We start from the raw sequence: 25,204 nt of genomic DNA, 5'->3' as shown, positions 1-25,204 counted from the left end.
TACATTCACATGCATATATTGCCCTGTGTGTGTTTGTTCTTTTTCACACAGCGCGCAGTCAACCTGTAGAACTCCTTGCCTGAGGAGGTTGTGAAGGTTAGGACTATAACAGCGTTTAAAAGAGAACTGGATAAATTCATGGAGGTTATGTCCATCAGTGGCTATTAGCCAGGCTGGGTAAGGAATAATGTCCCTAGCCTCTGTTTGTCAGAGGGTGGAGATGGATGGCAGGAGAGAGATCACTTGATCATTGCCTGTTAGGTTCACTCCCTCTGGGGCACCTGGCATTGGCCACTGTCAGTAAACAGATACTGGGCTAGATGGACCTTTGGTCTGACCCATTATGGCCGTTCTCATGTTCCTATGTGTGTACACAACATACATATGAATATGTTGGCAGAAGTGTGTGTGTGTGCGCATGTCTGTGCATCTAATGCTGGCTTCATAATAATGCCCTCATGATAGATGTTTCCACTCTTCTCCACAACCTTGAAACACATTTGAATTTGAGATGACTGACTTTTATTTTTTACTGTACAATTTTCCCATCAGAAAATGTTTTTTCGCTGAAATCAACCTGTTCTGTGGTAAATAAGCCTGTTGATTAATCACAGTTAACTCACGCGATTAACTCAAGAAAATGAATCATGATTTAAAAATTTGACTGGGATTAATCACAGTTTTAATCACACTGTTGAACAATAGAATGCCAATTAACATTTATTAAATATTTTGGATGGTTTTCTACATTTTCATATATATTGCATCCTGTGTTGTAACTGAAATCAAAGTATATATTTTTATTACAGATATTTACACTGTAAAAATGATAAACAAAAGAAATAGTATTTTTCAATTCACCTCATTCAAGTACCGTAGTGCAATCTCTTTATTGTGAACGTGCAATTTACACATGTAGATTTTTTTTATTCCATAACTGCACTCAAAAACGAAACAATGTGAAACTTCAGAGCCTACAAGTTTGTTTACATTTGCAGGAGATAATGCTGCCCTCTTCTTATTTACAATGTCACCAGAAAGTGAGAACAGGCATTTCAATGGCACTTTTGTAGCTGACATTGCAAGGTATTTATGGCCAGATATGCTAAACATTCATATGCCCTTTCATGCTTCAGCCACCATTCCAGAGGACATGCTTCCTTGCAGATGATACTCATTAAAAAAAACCAATGCGTTAATTACATTTGTGACTGAACTTCTTGAGGGAGAATTGTATGTCTCCTGCTCTGTTTTACCCACATTCTGCCAGATATTTCATGTTATAGCAGTCTCGGATGATGACCCAGCACATGTTGTTCATTTTAAGAACACGTTCACTGCAGATTTGACGAAACGCAAAGAAAGTACCAATGTGAGATTTCTAAAGATAGCTACAGCACTCGACCCAAGGTTTAAGAATCTGAAGTGTCTTCCAAAATCTGAGAGGCATGAGGTGTGGATCTTTCAGAAGTCTTAAAAGAGCAACACTCTGATGCAGAAACTACAGAACCCGAACCACCAAAAAGGAAAATCAACCGTCTGCTCCGTTGGTCTGCACTGCTTTGGATTGTTATTGAGCAGGACCCATCATCAGCATGGATGCATGTCCCCTAGAATGGTGGTTGAAGCATGAAGGGATATGTGAACCTTTAGCGCATCTGTCACCTGTTCTCACTTTCAGGTGACATTATAAGCAAGCTGTGGGTAGCATTACCTGCTGCAAATGCAAACAAACGTATTTGTCTAAGTGACTGACAGAACAAGAAGTAGGACTGAGTGGACTTGCAGGCTCAAAAATTTTACATTATTTTATTTTTGAATGCAGGTTTTTTCGTACATAATTCTACGTTTGTAAGTTCAACTTCCATGATAAAGAGATTGCACTACAGTACTTAGTGAGTTGAAAAATACTATTTCTTTTGTTTTTTTACAGGGCAAATACTTATAATCAAAAATAAATATAAAGTGAGCATTGTACACTTTGTATTATGTGTTGTAATTGAAATCAATATATTTGAAAATGTAGAAAACATCCACAAATATTTAAATAAATGGCATTCTATTATTGTTTTACAGTGTGATTATTTACAATTAATTTTTTTAATTGCTTGACAGCCCTAATAGATAGATAGATAGATAGGTTTGATTGCCAGAAAATAATATATATATATATGTTATAAAACTGAATATTTTCATTTTTGATAAAAACCCAGAAATTTTCTGCGAAAACTGATTTTTTCCACAAAATTTTCCATTCTGCCAAAAAAAAAATTGTTTTTGGTTGAAAAAAGCTTCAATTACAATTTTTCAACTACCTCTAATCTGAGCATTTGGCCACTTCTTGTGCTTCAATGTGGGTTTAGAGGGCTTAGTTTTGGCACACAAGTTTGCAAATGTGCGCTCTGGTTCCTAAGGTTATATCACATATCAAAGTGCCTGAATTGTTTTCAATGTAATACACCTAAAACAATCCCCTCCACTTGTTTCATTGCCAGCTCCCTTGTTTCAGGGCATAGCTATTATGTTAGTAGCACCTGCAGCCTCAAAGAGTTTGCAGGGTGATGTCTAGTTCAGATAAATATCTAGCTGTCTGGCTGCTAATACAGACTTATCTGAACCTATTTGAGCTGGACATTTCATGAGATCAAGATCTCTCCAAGATTTCTGATGAGCCAGACTGGCCTTTTTCTTGTGGGATTTCAATATTCCTGCTTCCCATCCAGCCCAAACCAGGATTAGCTGATGCTTGGAAATTTGAAACAGAACGAGCCAACTTATTTTGGCCTCGCCTCAAGGATTAGCTTTGGCCCAGTTATTCGTATTATCATGGAACCTAGAGATCCAGGCCACACTGTGCTAGGCCCTGTACAGACAATAGTAAGGAACAGTCCCTCCACAAAGAGTCTGCAATCTAAATAGACAAAGGGTGGGAGGGGAAACAGAGGCAAAGTGATAGAGTTTAAAGACGGAAGACACCACAAGATCATCTACTCTGACCTCTTGTGTACTCTAGGCCGCCACCACAACACTCAGTGCCTGCTGCTGATCAGGTGACTTGCTCAAGGTCATTCAAAAGCCCGGGGGAATAGAACCCAGATCTTTTAATTGCCACTGCAGTGTCTGGTCCATTAGGTCTTGCTGTCTGCCTCCGGTACATGGCTTCCTCTACCGAAGGAGAGAGATTGATTAAAGTGACTCTGAACATGGCGTATAACTCAGGGTGACAAGATGAAATGGTACAGATTAAAATGTAGTGCACCAAGGCGATGCCCCAGCAGGTAAGCTCTGCTGGAATGTGGAAATGTCTCTCAAAGGAAAAAGACCCAGTGATACTTGGGTCATTTCAAAGCTATAGAGGAGGGGATGCAGCAGGTGGACAAGATGGTTTCTGAACAGGTCTCTTCATTTTCCAGTTTCTCTGACCCCTAGGTCATATCGAGACAGACAACTAAGACTCACAGCACCACTTTGCTCAAATAATGATTCTGCTTAATATTCAGGCCTTAGTTAAAGGACAGTGTTTATTTTATTTTAGAGAGTCCCCAAAAGCATGTCCCTAGGCAAACTCATTTAATAGATTCATAGACTTAAGGTCAGAAGGGACCATTATGATCATCTAGTTTGACCTCCTGCACAACGCTGGCCACAGAATCTCACCCACCCACTCCTGTATCAAACCCCTAACCTATGTCTGAGTTATTGAAGTCCTCAAATCGTGGTTTGAAGACCTCAAGGTGCAGAGACTCCTCCAGCAAGTGACCCGTTCCCCATGCTGCAGAGGAAGACGAAAAACCTCCAGGGCCTCTGCCAATCTGAGAAGGAGGACTCTGAAAAATAAGGGCATGAGGAGCACATTTGGGCCAACACTGGGAGAAGGTGACTTCTCAGAGCTACAAACCCCTCTCCCAAACTCTGTCTTAGAAAGAAAGATTTCACTGCCCTTCATGAGCCATCAGCTGGGATAACTAGGCAGTGGTTCTCCCACCCTCATTACACTCTAGTTTTAGCTTCACTTTCATAGTTTGAATAGAGGGTTAGGGGCTGATTTTGATCCTATTTGCATTGGTTTTGCATTACTGTTACTCCAAAACAGTTGATCCAAGATGGCAGAAATCTTGTCTGTCTAGAGATTTATGTGTCTCCCCCCCCCACATTACTTATCTCTCTTGCAAAAACAGTTGATCTACAGAGTTCTTCACTGTTTGAGATGGTGTAAGTCTCATGAAACTTAGGCCATTGACACTTTCCAACCGGGACTGTGTTTTCATTATACGTACGTACAGCACCTAGCACAATGGAGCCTTGACGAAGGTCTTTAGGAACAATAATAGTAATCAACTTGCAAATTTTCGACCCTATCAGATCCAGTCCAAAATATTACCCTAAACCTAAGAGAGACCAAGCTCTGGATCTAGCTACTGCCTCCTGAGCCCATCCCTAGAAGCGCCAGTCATTGCAACTAACTAGCTAAAAGCCTCAGCAGCATGTCTTTTGCAGATCCCTCGGTTAATGAAGAATTCCATCAAACACCTTTTATGCTAGTGAAGGTTACATGGAGTTTTAACACTTACAACGAATTTGTCTGGAGGCAGTTGGTGTTAATTATAAAAATATATGGACTTTCCGCATTATGCATTCACTATTGATAGTTACATATTAACTGGGGATTAAAATTAATATTTCTCCTTCACTCATTTAATTTTGCCATCAGCGAAACTTGTGACCAGAGCTAATTACTTGGCCCTTTTGTGTGTGTATTGTGTCTTTAAATGTGTAGCAGGAGGCCAGGCATGAGAGAGACTGGAGGAGGTTGTAGGTTAGAAGTTCTATAGCAACGTAGAAAGAAGCAGGGTAACTTTAGGGAAAATGCTGCTTGAGTGGTTCTAATGAAGCTCCTTGTTCAGTATTAGAAGAATGCGACTTGTTCTATGGTTCTTTACTATTGTCACATGGCAAACCACAGAAGCTATTCATCCAGCCACCCATGACCACTTCCCATCTCCATGCAGCCCACTACTTCAGTGATAACGTTTGAATTCTACTTCCAAGATTTAACAGCAATAACAATAGTAAGAAGTGTAGTAGTGTAATCTCTCCAATAGCACATTTTATCCCAAAGGATCCAAAAACACTGTGGAAGACACTTCGTCCCCCACGGAGCTGCAGGACTCCCAACCTGCCAACGCTCGGATGTGGTCCCCAAAGGGAGAGACACACAACGAGGGACACACAAAAGTGAGTCATGTGAGATGTCACGGCTACAGGGTTAGCCACACGTCTGTCCCCTCTCTGGTCTCTCTCAGCACATCCTGTGCTTGGGTGTTTACCTTACCCAGGTGGTGAAAGGCTCAACGTGGGCCTGAGAAGCCAGCTAACATGAGTGGAGGGTGGGCCAGGCCCAGTTAAAGATCAGTCCTAGCTAGGAGAGGAGCCGGGTGGTTTCTATAAAGAGGGGAAACCCAGAGTAGAAAGGGGCTGCTGGGAGACAGTGGAAGAGCTCTGCAGTCCCTCTCTGGTTCCTAGGGAGTGAGGGAAGGGCCTAGAGAGAGGCAGGTGTTCAGTAAGCCCTGCCTAGGGCTGTGGGAAAGGGCCTGAAGGAAGGCCATGTTTGGAAGAAGTCCAGAGAGACTGCGAGGAGCCTGAGGGAGCAGAGTTAGCTGCTTGCTACATGTCCCTGGCCAGGAACCCCCAGGAGAGGGAGGCCCAGGGTTCCCCTGTTGGCCACCAAGGAGGTTGTGTGGAAATACCCTGACACCCAGGGGGAGAAGGCCTATTGACTTTGGAGATAGGCCTCCAAGGAGAAAGCCCCGGGAGGCGTCGCTCCACACAGGAGCAGGGCGACCCCTGCAGAGCCCGGGAAGGGGTGAAGCGTCGGTGGAAGAGTGAGCCCAGGTAGGGGGGCAGAGTTGGGTTTAGTTTATTGGACTCTTTGTTCACCCTGGAAGGGGAGGGACTTTAAAGTGTCCTGGTTGGAGTCATGAGAAAAGAGATCACTGCAGGACCAGAGCAGCTATAGGCAGGGGGAGCGAGATGATGAAAGAGCTGTTATGCTATACCCAGGCATGAGGAGACGTGCCTTCAGTGTGTGCACACTTTCCCCCCCCCCCCCCGCTAGGGTTTGTGCCTTTACTTCCCTGGGGTGCAATTCTGCAACCCTGCCCCTCTTATACCAAGTCTAGAGTACGGTGTTAATCCTGCTTGTGTGGAATGCAGGCAAGTTTAGGAGTAAAATGAGTGAGTTCCCATGAAATGAAGGGCATATGAGATGTATGTGGAAATGCAGCCACCTCTTGGGTGGAACATGGTGGCTGTGTCTAGAGCAACACTACATTGCTGGAAATTAATCTGTGCCTTATTAAAACTTTAGAGGGGGTGTTCAATAGGTATTATGTGTTACCCAACTTGAAATGTGGCCAATATACCAAGAGTAAACCTCCACCCTTGGAGGGAAAGGTGGCATGCTGGGATTTTAATGGCCACAAGAAGTCAAGATATTGGTTTCACCTCTCATGCTAAGATGGCATTCTAGAAGCAGGGGGCTCCCAACTGCCAAGCTGGAATATTGAAAGCCTCTGCTTCCTCACAGGGGAGAGCACGACCTTCTGAAACCTCCACATTGCTCCCTTCAGCACAGCTCCCCCAAACGCCACCTTGGGGTATTGGTCAGGGCCAGCTCTGGCTCTTTTGCCACGCCAAGCAAAAAACAAAAACAATCCAAAAAAACCAACCAAGGTGCAGGGAGGCTGGAGCGGTGAACCAAAAAAAAACAAACCCAAAATCCCAGGGTGCAAACTTTCGGTGTCACTTACTTGGTGGCTCCCGGCTGCCTCCCCCAGCCGCGCTGGCGAGCCTCTGGGTGGGCGGCAGCTGCACTCTGGCTAGTGGGACTCCCTGCACTGCAGACATGCCCCAGGCAGCGGAGTGCGTGCCCCGGCTAGCGGGGGGAGGGGAGAGAGAGAAGGGGAGCAGCCAGGGCTTCCTTTAGCCAGGATGCTCACCACTCAGCCCCTCCCACCATGCCACCTGCCAGGAGGGCTCCGCGCCGCTCCCGCCTGCAGTCATCTTTAGTTCCTGTCCCTTTACTGGGCAGCTTTAAGAGTGCTGCAAGCTAACACAGGGTTAGGGTCTATTCACCCTTCGGTGCAGGTCTACATTATGATAATACAAAACATTTGTAAACATCCTTCACCTAACAGCACCAGTGTGATTTTCCCAGTCACGCTTATTTAAACTAGCAGCAATCACAGGCCTTTTCCATTCAAATGTAAAGGCAAAACCAAATGGGGCTATTCCCAATATCAGGATGTATCAGACTGAACATTAACCCCCGCTCAGGGAGATGGGATGCGGCGTGGAGCGGGGAGGAGGGTGGAATAAGCTTGTGCTGTTATTTTCCACGTTGAGCCAAGTTGTGCGGCAAATAAAGGGTCTGGGGCTCTGTCCAGCACCTTTTGCCAGCCTGGAGCAGCACAGTTCGAAATGGGAGAGGGGCGAGGATGGGGAGAGATGAAGGGTATGTCTTAGGGTGCCCAGACAGGAAATGTGAAAAATCAGGGGTGGGGGGTAATAGGCACCTATATAAGACACAGGCCCAAATATCGGGACTGTCCCTATAAAATCAGGACATCTGGTCACCCTAGTATGTCTGCACTGCAAAAAGAGATTGTGTTCTTAATTCAGGTTAAAATACCAGGAGAAACACAGCAGCTGAGCTTTCAGCTCGGGTTAGCAGCTGAGTTCAAGCCCAGACTGCTCTAGAGGCTTGTAGGAAAGGGTTAAAAGCAGGCCCTTGGAGAGGGCTGGGGCTGAAAGCAGCCGAGGGAGGCTGACTGGACTGGCAGCCGCAGGTGTGGCCACACCCAGTTAGGGTCCAGCTGGCCCTGATAACAGGGCTGGGAGCTAGGCAGGGGGAGTTTCACTCCAGTGGTGGAGCGGGAAGGACCTGGCTGGGGAAGGGTATTGCAAACAGAGCTGTGCTGGGGAGGGACAGACAGAGCTGGGGAGCTCTGGCCAGATGAGCCCCCAGGGTGAGGCCAGGCTAAAAGGGGCTGTGGGGGTACTGAGGATGCCGCGGTGCAGCCAGGCCAGGAAAAGGCAGCAGGTGCAAAACCCCTGGCCAATGATGAGCAGCCATTTCCGACTGCAGTTTGCCCCTGAGAAAAGGGGCTAGGTGACGCCTGGCAGTTGGTCACTGAGGCACAGTGGCTTTGGGGAATTGGGGTTCCCCAGGAAGGGGAGGATCACTTAGCGTGGGGGCACTGCTGTGGGGCAATACCCCAGAAAAGAGGCACCGCGGGCCGGGAGGGACTTGGGGCCTGAACTAACGCGTAGTACTAGAAAAGGGAGAAGCAGGTGGCAACAAGGGAGACACTGGCCAGTAGGCGGCGCTCTGAAGCTGGAAGAGCTAATTCCCAGACCAACCAGCAAGAGATGCTGCGCCGGTGAGGGCTCCACCGTGCTACAAGGCTGTAACTCAAGCTGCTAAATGCAAACTGGAAGCCAAGTTGCTGTGTCCTCACTGCTATTTTAACCTGTTTTTTTTTTTAAGTGTAGACATACCCAGAGGCAGGCAAAGATTGAGAAATGGAGTGGAGGAATAAGGAGAGAGGAAGAGGATAGATGCCTGATTCTGAGCGGGAAATACTAAACCAAAAGGAGCCTTCAAATCCCGCCCTGCCCTGCAACTGTCTTTGCTGAAGGAACTTGGTGGAATTCACCCTGCAGGGCAGGATCCTTGTTGGATGATAAGGCTCTAGGGTAGGAGTCGGGCAGGGAGAGGGGAGGGGAGTCATATGGTCAGAGGTTGTGGATGAAGGTTTTTAATCAGAGAGAGGCTCAAGCTGCAAACGGCAGATCTGGATTCCAGGCACCCCAGCATCCAACGGAGCTGGAGTCTTGATTCGGCCCATTGTAGACGTAGTCATTTAGAAACAGGGCATCTGACCGGAACTGGGATCTTGACCACCACCCAAAAGGCAGGGGAGGGAAGGAGCAGTGTTAGAATCTGGGAGTTGGTACAAACTCATTTCTAGCTCTGAGTTGGAACAGAGGGGACCAGGCATCTATCAGGTTTGTGCCCTGGTATAGGATGATGGATGGACTGGCTGGTGGCCATCACTCTTTCTTTCAAATCTGAGAGCCTCTGGGTATACCCCGAACAGAAGCCACTGTATCAAACCAAAGCCTGTTCCCTCTGTTCCTTGAGCCTCATGCTGCATTCGCCTGTCTATTTTCATTGCCTTTGGGTGGCCCTCTAAACAAGGATTAATGGCCCCACTCTCAGCCCTCCTGAAAAGCCCACATAAACAGGCTTTGCCTGGGGAGACAGTGCAGAAGGACCAAAATCCTCCTTCCCCACCCACAGCCAGCATGCAAGGCCACTGCACAGAAGCTAACTGCTTCTACCCCCTCTGCGCTGTGATAGTATCCATGGTCTACCACATGTCCCTGCCCCCATGGGGGGAAAGGGAGGTGTCCTGACAACTGAAGCCCAATTGTTTGACAACTCACTGGATGTGTATCTGCCAGCCAACTCCCCTTTGTGAGGCAGGGCAGTGCTGTTATCCTGATTGTACAGATGGGGAACTGAGGCACAGAAAGGCTAAGGGACTTGCCCAAGGTCACACAGGACACCTGTGGCAGAGCAGAGACTTGAACCCACGTCTCAGGCTTCCATGGCTCAGCGTCTGTCACATCAGCTCCCGTCTGCAAAAGCAACCTCTGAGAATGCTCTCCGCCGCCGTTCCTGTTCCAACAGACAACCAGAGCCTGAGCCACTTAGGGCGCGAATGGAAGGGCGAGCGCCGCCGCTCTGTCCTCCCTTTGCAGTGTGAACACTCCCGTAGCGCCTGGGGGAGATGAAGAGAGCAGGACGGTGGATACACGCGTGCCAATGATTTATGTGGCCGTGCCTCTGGAAGGCGTTATCAAGCTTTTCCCTTCAAACGGCTCCTCGAAAGCGACAGCCTTTTTTTAAACTTCAAAACGGAGGCCCCGGAGGAGCCGTGTGGGTTTTATTGTTATTATTTCTTTCCCATCCTTTTACTTGTCAAAATTCCACTGTTCCCTTTGCAGCCTCCCCCCCGTCATTGTAGCTGGTCAAAGATATTTATCAATGAAAGCGGAAAGTCAGTTTAAAGGCAGGCGTGAGAGGATGCTGGTGTGAGCAGTTTTTACATGGAGATCTGGGACCACCTGGTGGTGCCTCGCAGGATTGCATCCTCCAGGAGTTGCTTTTCCCAGCCAAGCCAAACTCTTGTCAGGAAACAGTGTTCCAGTGAGGCTGGAAAATGACTGTCCCTGAGCCCTTCCCATCCTTCGGCCCACTGCTTTCCCAGCTAGCTATGGACGAGCCTGATGAATATAGCACCACCAGCCACCACGGTTTGCAAATGTGCTACTGATATGGGAAGCTGAGACGTCAGTTATTTTCACCACCACTGGCATTTTTCACTTTGCTCAAACTGCAGAGGGCTTTATTCCCCATCCCGCCCGTTTGCCTGCAGGCTACTATCAATTGAAACTTCCTTTAAGTGCAGGCCATGGTGCTGTTTTGTGGGCAGATCACAGAAGGAATAAACCGGGGTGGATATAGGCAGCCATCTTAACACAAAATCTCCATGAAACCCTCTGAGGCTTGCATTAGCTCCAATTGCCTAATCATCTGTGTTCTCCCCCTCCCTGTAAACTTATTTATCCTGCATCTAATACATACCTATTGTCAGATCTTGAGCTGGTGTAAATCAGTATAGCTACATTAAAACCAGTGGAGCTATGCCAGCGTTACACCAGCTGAGGATCTGGCTCCCGTGCAATTATCTGGGAGCACGTAGTAAAATAAAGCAAACTCTCTTTTGATGTTAAGTAAATGACCAGGGTAACTGGGATGTCACTGTGCCTGAGAGACAATGCTCCCGGAGTGCAAACAACGGAGGAAATTAAATTCTGTTTTTCTCAGGGCTGCAGTCGCACAGTTAGAATGACGAGGCTTCAAAGATCGTGGCTTGAATCTGAGCTGTGCACATCAAGGATTTTGCAAGCAGGCTCTGATGCTAATAAAAAGTTGTGCAGTGTTTCAGGCTGCCGGGATCCAGGGGCTTAGGTTTGAGAGCTGAATTGCTTTTATCAACAGAGGATCTAGTTACTGGGGGTGTGTTGGCTGCTTATTCAGAAGCACTGAAGTAAATCAAAGGAAATGGGGTATTTCTACTCAAGCTCATTGTGCTTTTTTTTTTTTAGTTGTTTTTGTTGGCACTAATGATAAACAGAATTGTTGGAAGAATGAGTTATTTCCTAACAGAGCCAATTAAGAGAAAGAGGTCAGATAGAGAAGATAAAGGAATGTAACAGTGTGATGTAAGTGGCAGTTACGGGGTAGTGAAACTACACACACTCATAGAATTCAAATGCAAAATGCTTCATTGGTGTGGCAAGCCTTACAGGTGCTGACCATGTGCAAAGGGGATATGGGTCAGGGTCAATGGTGAGGGTCATTTTCCCCATTTTATCAGTGTGGGAACGGCAGCACAATAAAGGTTAAGCCCTAGCTTTTTAAGAGCATCTGGGTACTTGGAAAAAGTAACCGAGTCCTGTGACACCTTATAGACTAACAGATGTATTGGTGCATAAGCTTTCGTGGGTGAATACCCACTTCGGCAAACGCGTGCGGGTATTTGGAATGCCTCTAATTTTGGGCATCGGATCTGAGTTAAAGAAACCGACGCTGTCGAAAGTGCCGAGGGTCAACCTTCTGCAAACCAGGCCCCTCAAAGTCCTCTCCAGTTGAGCACCCCAAAAACCCCACTAGTTCCTTCTGAAAATGTGGAGGTAACTTGCTGTAAGCCATGCGTTTAGTCAGTGTCTCTGTAATTGCCCCTCGGTGGGTTGAAGTGGATGCTGAATCCAGGACCTCGGCTTCTACTGCTTGAGCTAACAACGCTCCATCTCTTGGCCCAGGCCATAGCAGGCTCGTTGACATCTCTACGTGGCCCAGTTGCCATTGTGGGGGACAGAGCACCGCACTCAGTGTTTGTGGGTTACACCTCCACCAGCGGCAGCTGCAATCCATCCAGGAGAGAGCCTCAGATACAATGTGAGCCCAAGTCCCCCAGTACAGCAAGCATCTGCTTAGCAGGGGCTTCATAAGAACAGGTCTAACAAGGGTTGATTTTTTTAACCCGGTTGTATATTTGGGATAACAAAGTAAAGGTGAAGACAGAGCTCATGCCTGAAAAACATGCGTAGGGTACAGGAGAAGCCAGACGATGCCCTATCTCATCTACCTGAGTTGAGTACACCTTGAGCATCGTTAAATGCTCTCTGGGGCAGTGACCATCTTTTCATTGTGTCTGGGCAGTGCTTAGCACAAGGGTGGACTATGACCAGGGCTCCTGGGTTCTGCTGCAATACATATAACACAGGCCAGTTCCACAAGCTCCCAGTCCGGCTTTGGGGTTCTTCTGATGTCTCAGGACACAACACTAACAGGTCTGGCCATGGGCACGTTAGCTTTCCGCCTCTGCCTTCTGCCAGACAATGTTATGCAGTAACACAGCAGAATACCAAGGAATCCCACACCCCGCAAAGCTTAGCCTTTCTCTGCTGAATATTTCCCAACGCACGACTTTGCTAAAATGGCATTTGGAACGTAGTAGCCAAGGTGCCTTATAATTTGCCAAGACTAGATGGTGGTCCTGACTATGCCTTCTGGACACTTTATGCTGGAAAACAGCCATATCTCCCTACTCAGGAATTCCCCTAGCATGGGGGTGTTCCCGGGGCAGCATAGGATTAGTGTAATGGCACTGCACCATCACCACCCATGCAGCTCCTGGGAAAGGGCATGCTGGGGGGAGTAGAAGAGGCCTTATTGTGGAAGGGATGGGGTGTGTCCTAAATGCCATGTATGCAACTCATGTCTCCTGTCTTCCAGTACCATTCCCAGTCTCCTGGACCTGCTATTTAGAGCTCATGTATACAGAGAACTGGCACTCCTGTACCAGTTAGAATCATAGAGTCATTGCATTAGAAAGGACCCCAGAAGTCATCTGGTCTAACTTCCTCCCAAGATTCAGATTTATTGTGTCTAAACCATTTGACTAAACCAGCCCCCTTTTGAAAACCTCCAGTGAAGGAGCTTCCATGACTTCCCTAGGCAGTTTGTTCCGCTGTCCTACTGTTCTTACAGTTAGGAAGTCTTTCCTGAGATTTAATCTAAATCTGCTCTGCTGTGGTTTGAACCCATTGCTCTTGTCCTGCCTTCTGTGGCAAGAGAGAACAACTTTTCTCCATCTTTTTCCTGGCAGCCTTCCACACATTTGAAGACGACTATTGTGTCCCCCTTAACCTCCTCTTTTCCAAACGAAACGTACCCAGTTCCTTCAGCCTTTGCTCATGCGGCTTGCCTTGCAGGAGTGAGCATCAAGATGCTCTCACATAGGCTGATGCCAAGTTGCCCTCTAAATCTCTTCCCATGTGCACATTGTTTTCCCTAAATTAACCCTTAACACCAGCTACAGATAGGACAATTAGACCTTGTGTATAGTGCCACGCTGTGAAAGCTGCTCTATTTGCACTGAGAGGCTGCAAAGGGGTTTTGGTTCTGATGGAGCCCAGGGCTTTGTAAAGCACTCTCTCCCCCTCTCTCCGGTGAACTGAGAATGCAAAGGAAAAGGAAAAAAAAGATGCCCATTTTCAGTTTCTCTTAATTGCTTTGTTTTGACTGAGACGACTTATGGAGATTCAGCGCCAAAGCAGCGGGTGTGTGAGACTCCAATATAAATATTCCCGCTGAATAATGAGACCAAGCCGTCATACGGTTCTGTTGAGATGCACAGACTGTGGTGGCTGTATGGGAGCTTTGCTGTGTCGGTATATAAATATAAACACAGTGGGCTATTTGCTGTCAAGCATTCCCGCTCACTCACTGAGCGTCTGCTCAAACACACGCGCATCTCAGCTCAGGTCCTGCATTCTTCATTCTAAGCTGCGTGTGAAAGGCCATCTCCTGGGGCCAGATCTCTGTTACCTGTTATTTTGATGGTCACGTTAGCAGGGCTGCCCAGAGGATTCAGGGGCCTGGGGCAAAGTGGGGGAGCTGCAGTGCTTTTACTCACCCTGCGGCGGTCTGGGTCTTTGGCAGCACTGAAGGGCCCCCCGCCGCCGAATTGCCGCCGAAGACCTGGACCGCTGCCGGGCCAGGGCTCGCGGGACCTGGGGCAAATTGCCCCACTTGCCCCCCCACACCGGGAGGCCCTGCACATTAGTGTCGGAAGGCCCCAGCCATGATCAGGGCCCCTTTGTGCTAAGTGCTGTACATACATGTGTGCAGCGAGACCTAGGGTGTGTCTCCACTGCAGCTTGGGAGGTGATGTTCCCAGCTCAGGTAGCTCATAGAAGATGAGGGTTGGAAGAGACCTCAGGAGGTCATCTAGTCCAACCCTCTGCTCAAAGCAGGACCAGTCCCCAACTAAATCATCCCAGCCACGGCTTTGTCAAGCCTGACCTTAAAAACCTCTAAGGAAGGAGATTCCACCACCTCCCTAGGGAACCCATTCCAGTGCTTCACCACCCTCCTAGTGAAATAGCTTTTCCTAATATCCAACCTAAACCTCCCCCTCTGCAACTTGAGACCATTCCTCCTTGTTCTGTCATCTGCCACCACTGAGAACAGTCTAGATCCATCCTCTTTGGAACCCCCTTTCAGGTAGTTGAAAGCAGCTATCAAATCCCCCCTCATTCTTCTCTTCTGCAGACTCAACAACCCCAGTTCCCTCAGCCTCTCCTCATAAGTCATGTGCTCCAGCCCCCTAATCATTTTTGTTGCCCTCCGCTGGACTCTCTCCAATTTGTCCACATCCTTTCTGTAGTGGGGGTGGGGGGAAACTGGACGCAATACTCCAGGAGTGGCCTCACCAGTGCCGAATAGAGGGGAATGATCACTTCCTTTGATCTGCTGGCAATGCTCCTACTAATACAGCCCAAAATGCTGTTAGCCTTCTTGGCAACGAGGGCACACTGCTGACTCATATCCAGCTTCTCATCCACTATAATCCCCAGGTCCTTTTCTGCAGAACTGCTGTTTAGCCAGTCGGTCCCCAGCCTGTAGCGGTGCCTGGGATTCTTCCATCTGTGCACTCGCTCTGATTGAATGGCATGCTAGAAATAGAAGTGTGGCCATGGTGGCTCAGGCTAGCTGCCCAGATATGTATGTGGGATCTCAGACAGGATTGTATTTGGATGGTTAGCCTGTGCTGCAGCAGCTGCTCTGCTATTTCTAGCATGTGAGGTCGATCTGCGGTATTGTGTGCACATCCACCTGTGTGGGAAGTTACGCCTCCCAGCTGCAGTGCAGACGTACCTTTATAGACCCTGCCCTGAAAAGCTTACAGTCTAGATTGACAAGACAGAAAAAGCAATGGGAGGGGAAACAGAGGTTCAGGGGTGGGACGTGACTTATCCAAGGTCATACAGTGGAGTCAGGAATTAAACCCAGTTCTGGTCCAGTGCCCATTTCACTACAACACACTGTTTCCCAAGGTGGCACTATTGAGAAGAGGAAAAGGTCATGGAAATATGGAACAAATATCAAGTATTTTGGCCATTTTTTAAAAAACCCAAATACACTTTATTTTCCAACTTAGCAGAAAAAAAATAAGTCTGTGCTTGGGTGAGTACAGTGAGCAGATCTGGAAATGCAAGTTACCGTATCAAAGGCAATTTTGGGGAAACACTGCTTGGAAAACAATGTCCTTTTAGAGAGGAAGAAAAATCAGTCTCTGGAGGAATGAGCCCTCTCACTTTTACGTCATTAGTCCTTTGTGTCACAGCTGAGTTGCTGCTTATGCTACGCTCCTGTATAACCAGGTAGGTGTGCAGATACCATGGTGATAAGGACGTACACTGCAAGACTGATGTTGATGGTGATGATACATACACATGCATACATAAATATAGACATATGGTGAATGGAAGGAAAAATGACATATACATACTAGATAGATATGTACCATGGATGGAAAGAAAGTAGATAGATGGAAACATAGCAGTCATTGGAAAGAATTCTAATTCTACACACCAGTGCCTCTTGCAGTGGTTAAATTACATCTGGTTTATACTGGAGCTGAGATTAAGTGACAAAATTCAGATCCAGATGGATCCAGATTTTTGTTATCCCAAAGTTCAAGACTGTTGTGATTCTGGGCTCTGATACAAGCTCATTAGTTTGCAGTTTTGCAACATCTGGATACTGTTCTAGGTATTGGTCTTGGAAATTCCTGAAGTTGGAATGGACTCACTCAGAGTTCCCGTTCATCTCCATTTTATACTTATCTCCATCCATTTCGTATGAGATCTTGCAAAGGTAAAAGAAAAAATAAAAGCATTGTATATTTCCACAGTTTGAGTAAAACTCAATGGACATGCTTCTAACTGGCCAGAAGTTAGAGTGAGATCAACACGCAAAAGCCCAGGTGTTTTCCTATTGTCACGAGACTATCCAAACCGCAAATGAAGTTAGGAACTTCATGAGAACAGGCTTTCTTGTGAGACCCCAGTACTTCTCTCTTCCAGTTAGGCTGAGTTTGAGGACAGCTTCTACTGTTGCTATTTCTGTTCCTTGAATTCCCAGTCCCAGGGGCATCTGATAGTGCAGAACATAACTGTCCACTAGCGGGAACTAGATGATATGTAGGATGAAGATTACACTAAGAGGTTAGGTTTCTAATGAATGGATAACAGGTGCGCACCAGTACTGCTGTAAGAGTATAAATTCTTTGCACACCACACCTTGTGGAATGAAGTGCTGGGACCTTCTCTGCCTTCTTGTTCAAATGAGGAAGGATGATTCAACAGTTAGGGCATTAGCCTAGGACTAGAAAGACCCAGATACAGTTCCCTGCTCTGCCACAAACGTCCTTTGTGACTTTGGACAAGTTAATTAGCCTCTCTCTGCTTCATTTCCCTATCTCTGTAATGGGGATGTTAGCACTGCCCTGGCTCACAGGATAATACATTAACATTGCAAGGTGTTCAGATGCTGTAGGGATGGGGCCAGATAAGTAGCTAAGACTGACAGAACTAATGTTGCCCTCCTTTTCAACCTTCAGTGATATTTCAGATGCACTGCATCTGGGGAATCCTGGGTCTGGAGAAAATAAAGAAATGCTAAGATTTGTTTTGTTTCAAGTTTAGGACCAAAGTTATGATCATTCTTCCTTTGGAGTTGCACGTGCCTAAGCCACTTTCAAGTTAATGAGATGGGAGCGAGACACTCACTGTATTTCCTTCATGGATATTGGAAGGCAGGTAATCCGAGGCACTCTGATAGTAGAGTGATGAGGTCATTAAAGTAGACAGATAGATGGTTGTGTATGGGGGTAGATAGACAGATAGATAAGGATCTAAGGGTAAATTTTAGACGTAGGTTCCTAAGAAGAAAGACAGAGAGAGAGAGAGAGGAAAATGAAGATCTCTGTAAGCTTGAAAGTTTGTCTCTCTCAGCAACAGAAGTTTGTCTAATAAAAGATATTACCTCACCCGACTTGTCTTTTTAATATCATGGGACCAATGCAGCTACAACAACACTGCAAAGAGAGAGAGAGAGAGACGCTCAGCTAGACCATAATGCTAAATTCAGAGAGGCAATTAATTTGAAGCAACCTATTGAAGGAACCATAAAAAAAAACTATTTGCTTTAAGTTAAGCAAAGCAATATAGTGGGGCAGGGGGGAGGATGTCTCTTTCCACATTTCAATCTAAGCCCTGGGTTTCTTTCTCATTTGGATGGCAGCTAGGTGGAGCGAACTGGAGAAGACATCTGCATAGGTCTGTTGCTTAGCAACTTCCTGGTGTTCAAATACAGAAGCCTATTAAAAGTGGGTGTGGGCCTGAGAAGGGGTTGGAGCAAAGGGCAGAGGGTGGTTCAGCTGAAGCAAAGAATGTCAGAGAAATGCTGTGTGGGAAAAAATCTTCTTAAGAGAGAGACTTTCTTCTCTGAATACAACTTTGGAGGAATTCTTTGCAGCTAGAACAAAAGCAAATGTCCCTTCAACTGCAAAGCAGCCTGTAGACCTTGATAGCTTGTACCCCTATAGCTTGTGTTTGTACCGCCGAAGAACCTGTGTTAAAAAATAATGGAGGAGCTTTCAGTTGGATTCCCGTCTGGTTTGAAATGCTCAGTTTCATCTAAAGTCTCTCCAAGCCCAGAAGTGGGTGACTCGGTTCAATTAAAACAAGAAACGGCCCGAACCAAACTCCAAAAACTCAAATTAAACTCAAGCTCAACTCCTTTGGAGGATCAAGAAGGTTTGGATAACTCCCCCACCTTCATTATTTTTCATGGTCCAATATGCTTCCAGAAGGAGGCAGAGAGATCTGGTGTGTAAAGCACAAGACTAGAAACCAGCAGACCTGAACTACAGTCTCAGCTCTGGCACTGATTTGCTGGGTAGCCTTGGCTAAATCGCCTAGGCTGAAATTTTCAGAGGTGTTTAACGGAGTTCATGGCTCAGCTCCCACTGAATTTCAGTGGCATTGGGTGTAGACATTGGGTGTCTGGCTCCTTTGAAAAGACACTCATCAGCATCTCAAGCACCTATGAACCGCATAACAATGTACAGGTTATGTAGGGTTTTTTTTTAAGGTTTGGCATCAGCTATGGATCCCCGAAATGCCTACATACTGCAGGACGAAATACTTTCTCATAAAAGTTTAGCAGCTGCAAACAGGCTTCATATTATTGTTGACATCAGTGCTTTCTTCTGCTTTTGATAGTGCTGCTTCTTTTGAGGTCTTTAAGGATTTGCACTGTAATTCACTTCTACAGATAGCATTGCTAAAAACTACAGCTATAGCCCGCAATTCATCTTCAATAAGTGCTTTAAGAGCCTTTCTGCTAAGCATTTTTTCCTCTTCGATCCTCTTCAAGGCACATTTCTTTGTATTTAGTCTCTGCATTGGCCATTGCCGCCAATTCCCCATCCATTAGCGTCTCAGCAAGGCAATTTATGAACTCCAGCTGAGTCACACAGTACAGAGTAGTAAAATCAGTATTTGTTTCTCTTGCTTTTACCTTTTGCCAACCACATTACATGCATTCCTGGTGTAGCACTCAATGTGATACACGATGTCATCTGTGTGAGCGTCTTTTGGGTCAGTGCACCCATTTTACTTTCCATGCCATGTTCTTGCTCAGAGTGACTGCTTCACCCAGGTGCTTCACCCAGGCACTCATCTGTCTCATGTGTTGAAGCTGTGCCTAATGGATGCCTTCAGGCTCCTGGTTTACCGCAGAAGAAGCAAGTGTTCTTGAAACGCATGCCATGGGACCTAGGACAAGGTGAGTCTCGCCCGCAGCTGGCTGTTGTCCTGGCATCTTCAACTTTTTCCTGATGCTCGGTGTACTTCCTCTGCAGCTTTGCAAATTCAGTGTAGTGCTGCACTTCTTACAGCATGTCAGGTGTCACCGGGCATTGTGTTTAACCAGGTCCTCCATGGTGGTATTCACCAAAGATTCATCTACTAGTCGATACTCTTCATCTCCCCATTGATGCCTAAAAATGAACCAGACCAAAGTAATAACAAGGATTCTGTAATAAAGTATTTTGTGATTTTAATGATGTAATATATGCTAGGTAACCACGTCCCTATTATTTACAGGATGGTTGGATGGTGATGTCTTAACCAGTGTCTCATTACAACTCCTTTGGCATAATAAACAAAGCTGATAATCAACACCATTAAACTGCTTCTTTTTTGCTGATGATGGCAAATCAACTTGAAGCACTCCTTCCGTTTACAGTGTGATAGACCCAGGCCAGTTGAGAATAGCAGAGTAGTAGAAGGGAGATATAGTGGCCACTGGATAAGCAGTTTTCTGTTCCCTGAGTGACCAGAGCAGGGGCTGCTCCGGGCTAATGAGAACACCTGACTCCAATTAACCTGGTAAGAGTCAGGTGAGGCTGTTAAGCACCTGACTCTAATTAGGGCCACTCTGGTGCTATAAAAGGGCTCACTCCAGTCAGGCCAGAGAGCCAGAGGAGAGGAAGTGTGTGCGAGGAGCTGGGAGCAAGAGGCGGAAGGAGCTGGGAGTGAGAGGGTGTGTTGCTGGAGGACTAAGCAGTACAAGCATTACTGTGGTGAGGACAAAGAAGGTGTTGGGAGGAGGCCATGGGGAAGTAGCTCAGGGAGTTGTAGCTGTCACGCAACTGTACCAGGAGGCACTCTAGACAGCTGCAATCCACAGGGCCCTAGTCTGAAACCCAGGGTGGAGGGCGGGCCCAGGTTCCCCCTGAAACCTCCCAACTCCTGATCAGAAACAGGAGTAATTGACCTGGACTGTGGCTTCAACCAGAAGGGAAGGTCTCTGAGCTGTTTTCCTGGCCCACAGGGTGAATCTGTGAGGTGAGCAAATCCGCCAATAAGCGCAGGACCCATCAAGGTAGAGGAGGAACTTTGTCACAATAATAATCTGTAACATTTAAAAACAAATCGGGTATCCTGTTCTGAACATTAACTGATAACACAGTCTTGACTGTTTATAAAGAAGAAAACTTAAATGGCGGTTCGGTTAGGTGCTTAAGTGGGAGCTGACCTCTTTGGAAAATCTGGCCCAAGTGAATTCACCCCACAGGGTAGCAGGAATATTAAAACAGGAGAACATTCTTTGTTTTTTGAAATGCACCAAAATGGCCTGTATTTTCAAGCTGCCTGGCAGCTCTGATCAAAAAACAGCTGCAAAACATTTGTGACAACTTTTGAAAACAATTCCATTTCATACTTTTTGAAAATGAAGGGGTGGGAAGACATTGATTTTTTCCCCCATCAATAATAATAATAATAATGAAATCAGGTCATGTAAAGTGAATCCAAACTCTAAACCTTCTGAGATTGACCATGGGCTGGAGATGTTCCTAAGTACCTTCAAACTTTTCAAAAAAGTTATAAGATTTCACAAGGCCTGAGGAAAAAGTCAGACACTAGAGCCTCGCAGATGAAATGGGCTGCTAAGTTTCTCCAGAAAGGTAGAGCAGTCTCCACCGTTCACATTTCTGCTTATCACTAGCTTGTAGCATTGCTGAGGGTTATGTATGTGCATCTGGAGGGGAAAAAATGTCTTTGGCCTCTGCAACTAACCTCCCACGATGGATTTTTTTTTTCAACTCCTCTCTTGCTTTTAGAGGTCAGAGGTTACATCAATAATTTCCTGTCTGCTACCACATGGAGATCTGCAGAAAGATTGCAAATCTCTTCTGGGAACTGTAAATCTATCCTCTCCCTTGGAAATCAATGGGGTGCGGTTGGAAACGAAGTAACTAACACCACTGCTCCAGGTAATAGCTTCTACATCAAATGTGGAGATCTCTTCTGGTATCACTGAACTTGGAAGGGCTCTATGGGTCCTATTATCCCATTTCAGCAGTTGCCCCATCTAGGCATGTTATGGTCCTCCATGCACAGACAGCAAACTTACACTTCTAGTCTCTGAATATTTTGAATTGCTCTTGTGGCCAGGGATTTTTTTATTGTTGTTTTTCTCTATTTATACAGTGCCTAGCACAAGGAGCCCTTCTCCATAACTGGGGCTCTCAGGTTCTGGATGAGAGCAAAAGGAACATTTCCAAGAGAGCACAGTGCGCCTAGCCCCTCTGTAACCTGCTGCTGCAGAACTGAACACAAATAGTTGGCACTTAGACATTTAAAGGTACAGTACACAGGAAACAAAAGTCATGCGGTCATAGAGGTACGCGCCCCACCTGCTCGTCCATCATCACTAGGAAATGAGGCTTATCTTTTTCTGGGTCCTTTACAGATGGGCCATTGCTGTAGTATTGGGAGATACTTGGAACATCTACCAGTCCACTGACATGGCCCCCCATCACTGTAATACCTGAGCCCCTCGTGACACCTCACACCTGTGCGGTGATAGGGACCTATTATTAGTCCCATTTTACACACGGTGAACTGAGGCACAGTGAAATAGAGGGGCTGATGTAGCAGTACCTAGAGTTCAGCGCTAGCTGCCGAACAGTTACAGAATGAAAAGATGGTCCCTGCCGCAAACCGCTTGCAATCTGAGGACTGTAATAGCTCTAGTTATGTCACTCTGGGGACTGCCTGAAAAATGATTATAGGCCAAAGTACTCCTGCTTCAGGGCTGCTTTGTCTCACTCCAGCCAGCATAGCCAGGGCCGGCTCCAGGCACCAGTGAAGGAAGCAGGTGCTCGGGGCGGTCAATGGAAAGGGGCGGCACGTCCGGGTCTTCAGCGGCAATTCGGCGGCAGGTCCCTCAGTCCCTCTCTTCCTCTTTGAGTTGCTGCCAAAGTGCCGCCGATCGGCTTTATCTTTTTTTTATTTTTTGTTTTTCGCTTCACCACTTGGGGCAGCAAAAAACTGTAGCCGGCCCTGAGCATAGCGAACTGTGGGAGATCACCCCGGTGCACAAGGATTTTCTGATGGTATAGACAAAAACCGTCTATGCCAATACCCTTCCAGAGGCTGGCACAGAGGGTAAAGCTAGAGGAAAGGGGGCATGTTTAGGGCATTGGTAATCCCTGGCTCCCTTAACAAACCACTGGGGTTACTTACAGCATGTGAAAGGAGACCAGTCATCAGGGTGCTTTCACTTGCCCCAAGGGACAGGACCTGGTACGTAGCAATCTTGGGATCAAGAATACAGCTTTGCTTGCACGATCTCGCACCATGATAGTCGCCAGCGTTGCCTGGTGGCTGCCTCCCTCATCTTGCAAATTGGGTTTCATGCTCGCTAAGTGGAATTTGATGGGAACATGAGGTCACAGAATAGGAAGAGGATAGGACAAGATTGATATTATATTAATGAGTAATGGTGATAGACAGTGACATTCCAACTAGGCGAAGATAAATAAATCAGAAAATTAAACAATCCACAGTGAACCGTATGGAACAGGCAGGGCTGAGGGTCATCAGAAACTGCTCCCTCAGGGGTGATATTCTGGTGAGCTTTTACTGCATAGGCGTTATCTGTCTGGAGAGGTAGTACCAGATTCCTGGGCTTGGGGAACTACACCAAGCATTAGGACTTAGTCATGCAAGACAGAAAGAGCATGCGAGCAAGCGACTTCACTATAGGGGTACCTGGATAAGTAGATGGATATGTCTCTCTTAAATGGATATAAAGCATTACGCTGAAAGGTGCAAATGAGTCTTTGATGCAAAGACAATCACAGACCTTGCAGTGAACCGAGAGCATGAGGAACAACGGGGGAATGTGGAAAGGAGAGGGGGGAGGGCTTCAAGAAAGGTAGGTATGTCACAGGGTAGAACAGGAACCCCTGGCTGGCTCGTGTCAGCAGTGTAGATGTTCGGGCCGGGGTCCCAGAGTCCAGTCTCCAGCCCGAGCATGAATGTCTACATTGCAATTTTATAGCCCCACAGCCTGAGTCCAAGCCAGCTGACCCAGGCGAGCCGCAGTGTAGACGTACCCTGAGGGGGTTTGTTCTCGCCTCCCTCAGGAGGCACAGAGAGGAATGGAGCAAAGATCTTCGAGAGGCAGCCCCCGAGCAATGTTTGTATCACGCAGGTCTCATGACTGAAAGTCTAAATCTGGCAGGGTCATATAATGATTTTTCCCTCTGGGGTGCCTGGCATTGGCCACTGTCGGAAGACAGGATACTGGGCTAGATGGACCTTTGGTCTGACCCAATATGGCCGTTCTTATGAGCTTATCTTCATATGATTATGTAACCATGCAGGACAATCAGCCAATCAGCTAGAACAGTGGTTCTCCACCATGGGTCCGGGGCCCCCTGGGGGCTGCGAGCAGGTTTCGGTGGGTCCGCCAAGCAGCGCCGGCATTAGACTCATTGGGGCAGAAAGCCAAAACCCTGTCACGCAGGACTGAAGCCCAGGACCCTGACCCCCGCCACCTGGGGCTGAAGCCTGAGCAACTTAGCTTCACAGGGCCCCTGTGGCGTGGAACCCCAGGCAACTGTCTTGCTTGCGACCCCTTAACCCCAGCCTTGGCTTGTATATGCAGAAAAAACGTTTTTGTGGCACAGGTGGGCTGTGGAGTTTTTATAGTGTGTTGGGCCTGGGGCGGAGGGGCTCAGAAAGTAAAAGGTTGAGAATCCCTGAGCTAGAATACATGTGACCGCATGGTTTCTATAGCAAAATGAAGGACTAGAAATCCCCTGCCCTCTGAGCAAAAGGAGTGTAACATTAGGGCTTATAGCCTTGATGATCCAGGCTCTAGGGGGCAATGGTCGAGGTTACTGTTTGTACAGCTGGTCAAAAAAATGCCAATTAGGCTTTGGAGAAAATTGTGAAGACATTTTCCTGTCCAAAACCTCCAGTTAACCAAACTAAAAACAGAAGGAAAATGTCTTTTATTTTTTTATCTGTTTTCAGTAAAAACTGAGTTTCCCATTTATTTATTTTTAACAGAAATGTTGTACCAAAATTTTTCCAGTTTCTAACTTTCCATTGAAAACCTGGAAAATTTAAATGAAAATGCAAGTTTTCCACCCAAAAAAGGTTGCTTTTGTCCAAAAGCTGTTTTTGATCAAATGTTTGACCAGCTCTAATGATTGATATTAGTTTTGTCTAGACGCCTCAACCATAATCAGGGCCACTGTGTGCTAGGTGCTGTACATATGCATAGCGAGCGATTCTGCCCCAGAGAGCTTGCAATCTAAATAAGCCAGGTCTCTTGAGTCCCAGAGCCCTAGTCACTACACTATGGGTATGTCTACACAGCAACTAGAAATTCGTGGCTGGACCCTGTGATGTGGGAGGGTCCCAGGGCTTGGACTCCAGGCCAAGCCCAGAAGCCTACACAGCCCCGCAAGCCCAGGTCAGCTGGCCACAGGCCAGCAACAAGTTTTTCTTCGCTATGTAGATAGACCCTTAATCTAACTCTAGCAACGCCAACATTCTTACCGATAGAAGGAAGTGGCAGTGGCACTGGTCAACTTGGGAGCCAGGAGAATCTCCCTGTTTCCTCTAAATCCTGCTTTGCCAGGCATACTCCCACATACTGGCAACCAAGCATCTGCCGAGTGATATTAGTCTCTGCACATATGGCCTATGTTAGTGTTACTTGTCACATACATTATTAAATTTGCCTGTTCCCTGAGGTGCTAAACTTGCCTTCTCAGAAGGAGAGAGAACACTGCTGCATCACCTTGTGGGAAATTGAATTTTGAAATGTTCGTTAGCACCATAAATA

At 46.7% G+C, this 25,204-nt stretch overlaps 1 long non-coding RNA gene across 1 annotated transcript in view; it reads left to right on the top strand.

The window, feature by feature from the left end:
* The window catches only part of LOC120389347, an 85,794-nt gene that overhangs the window by 30,913 nt on the left and 29,677 nt on the right, over nucleotides 1–25,204 (top strand). The window contains exon 3 of the long non-coding RNA XR_005590884.1: nucleotides 5,120–5,235. This is a non-coding gene — a long non-coding RNA (uncharacterized LOC120389347). The remainder of the gene's footprint in view (nucleotides 1–5,119; nucleotides 5,236–25,204) is intronic.

The sequence above is a fragment of the Mauremys reevesii genome, linkage group 23, assembly GCF_016161935.1.
Source record: "Mauremys reevesii isolate NIE-2019 linkage group 23, ASM1616193v1, whole genome shotgun sequence".
In the NCBI taxonomy this organism is placed as follows: domain Eukaryota; kingdom Metazoa; phylum Chordata; order Testudines; family Geoemydidae; genus Mauremys; species Mauremys reevesii.
This window is presented reverse-complemented; position numbering and strand designations above follow the sequence as displayed.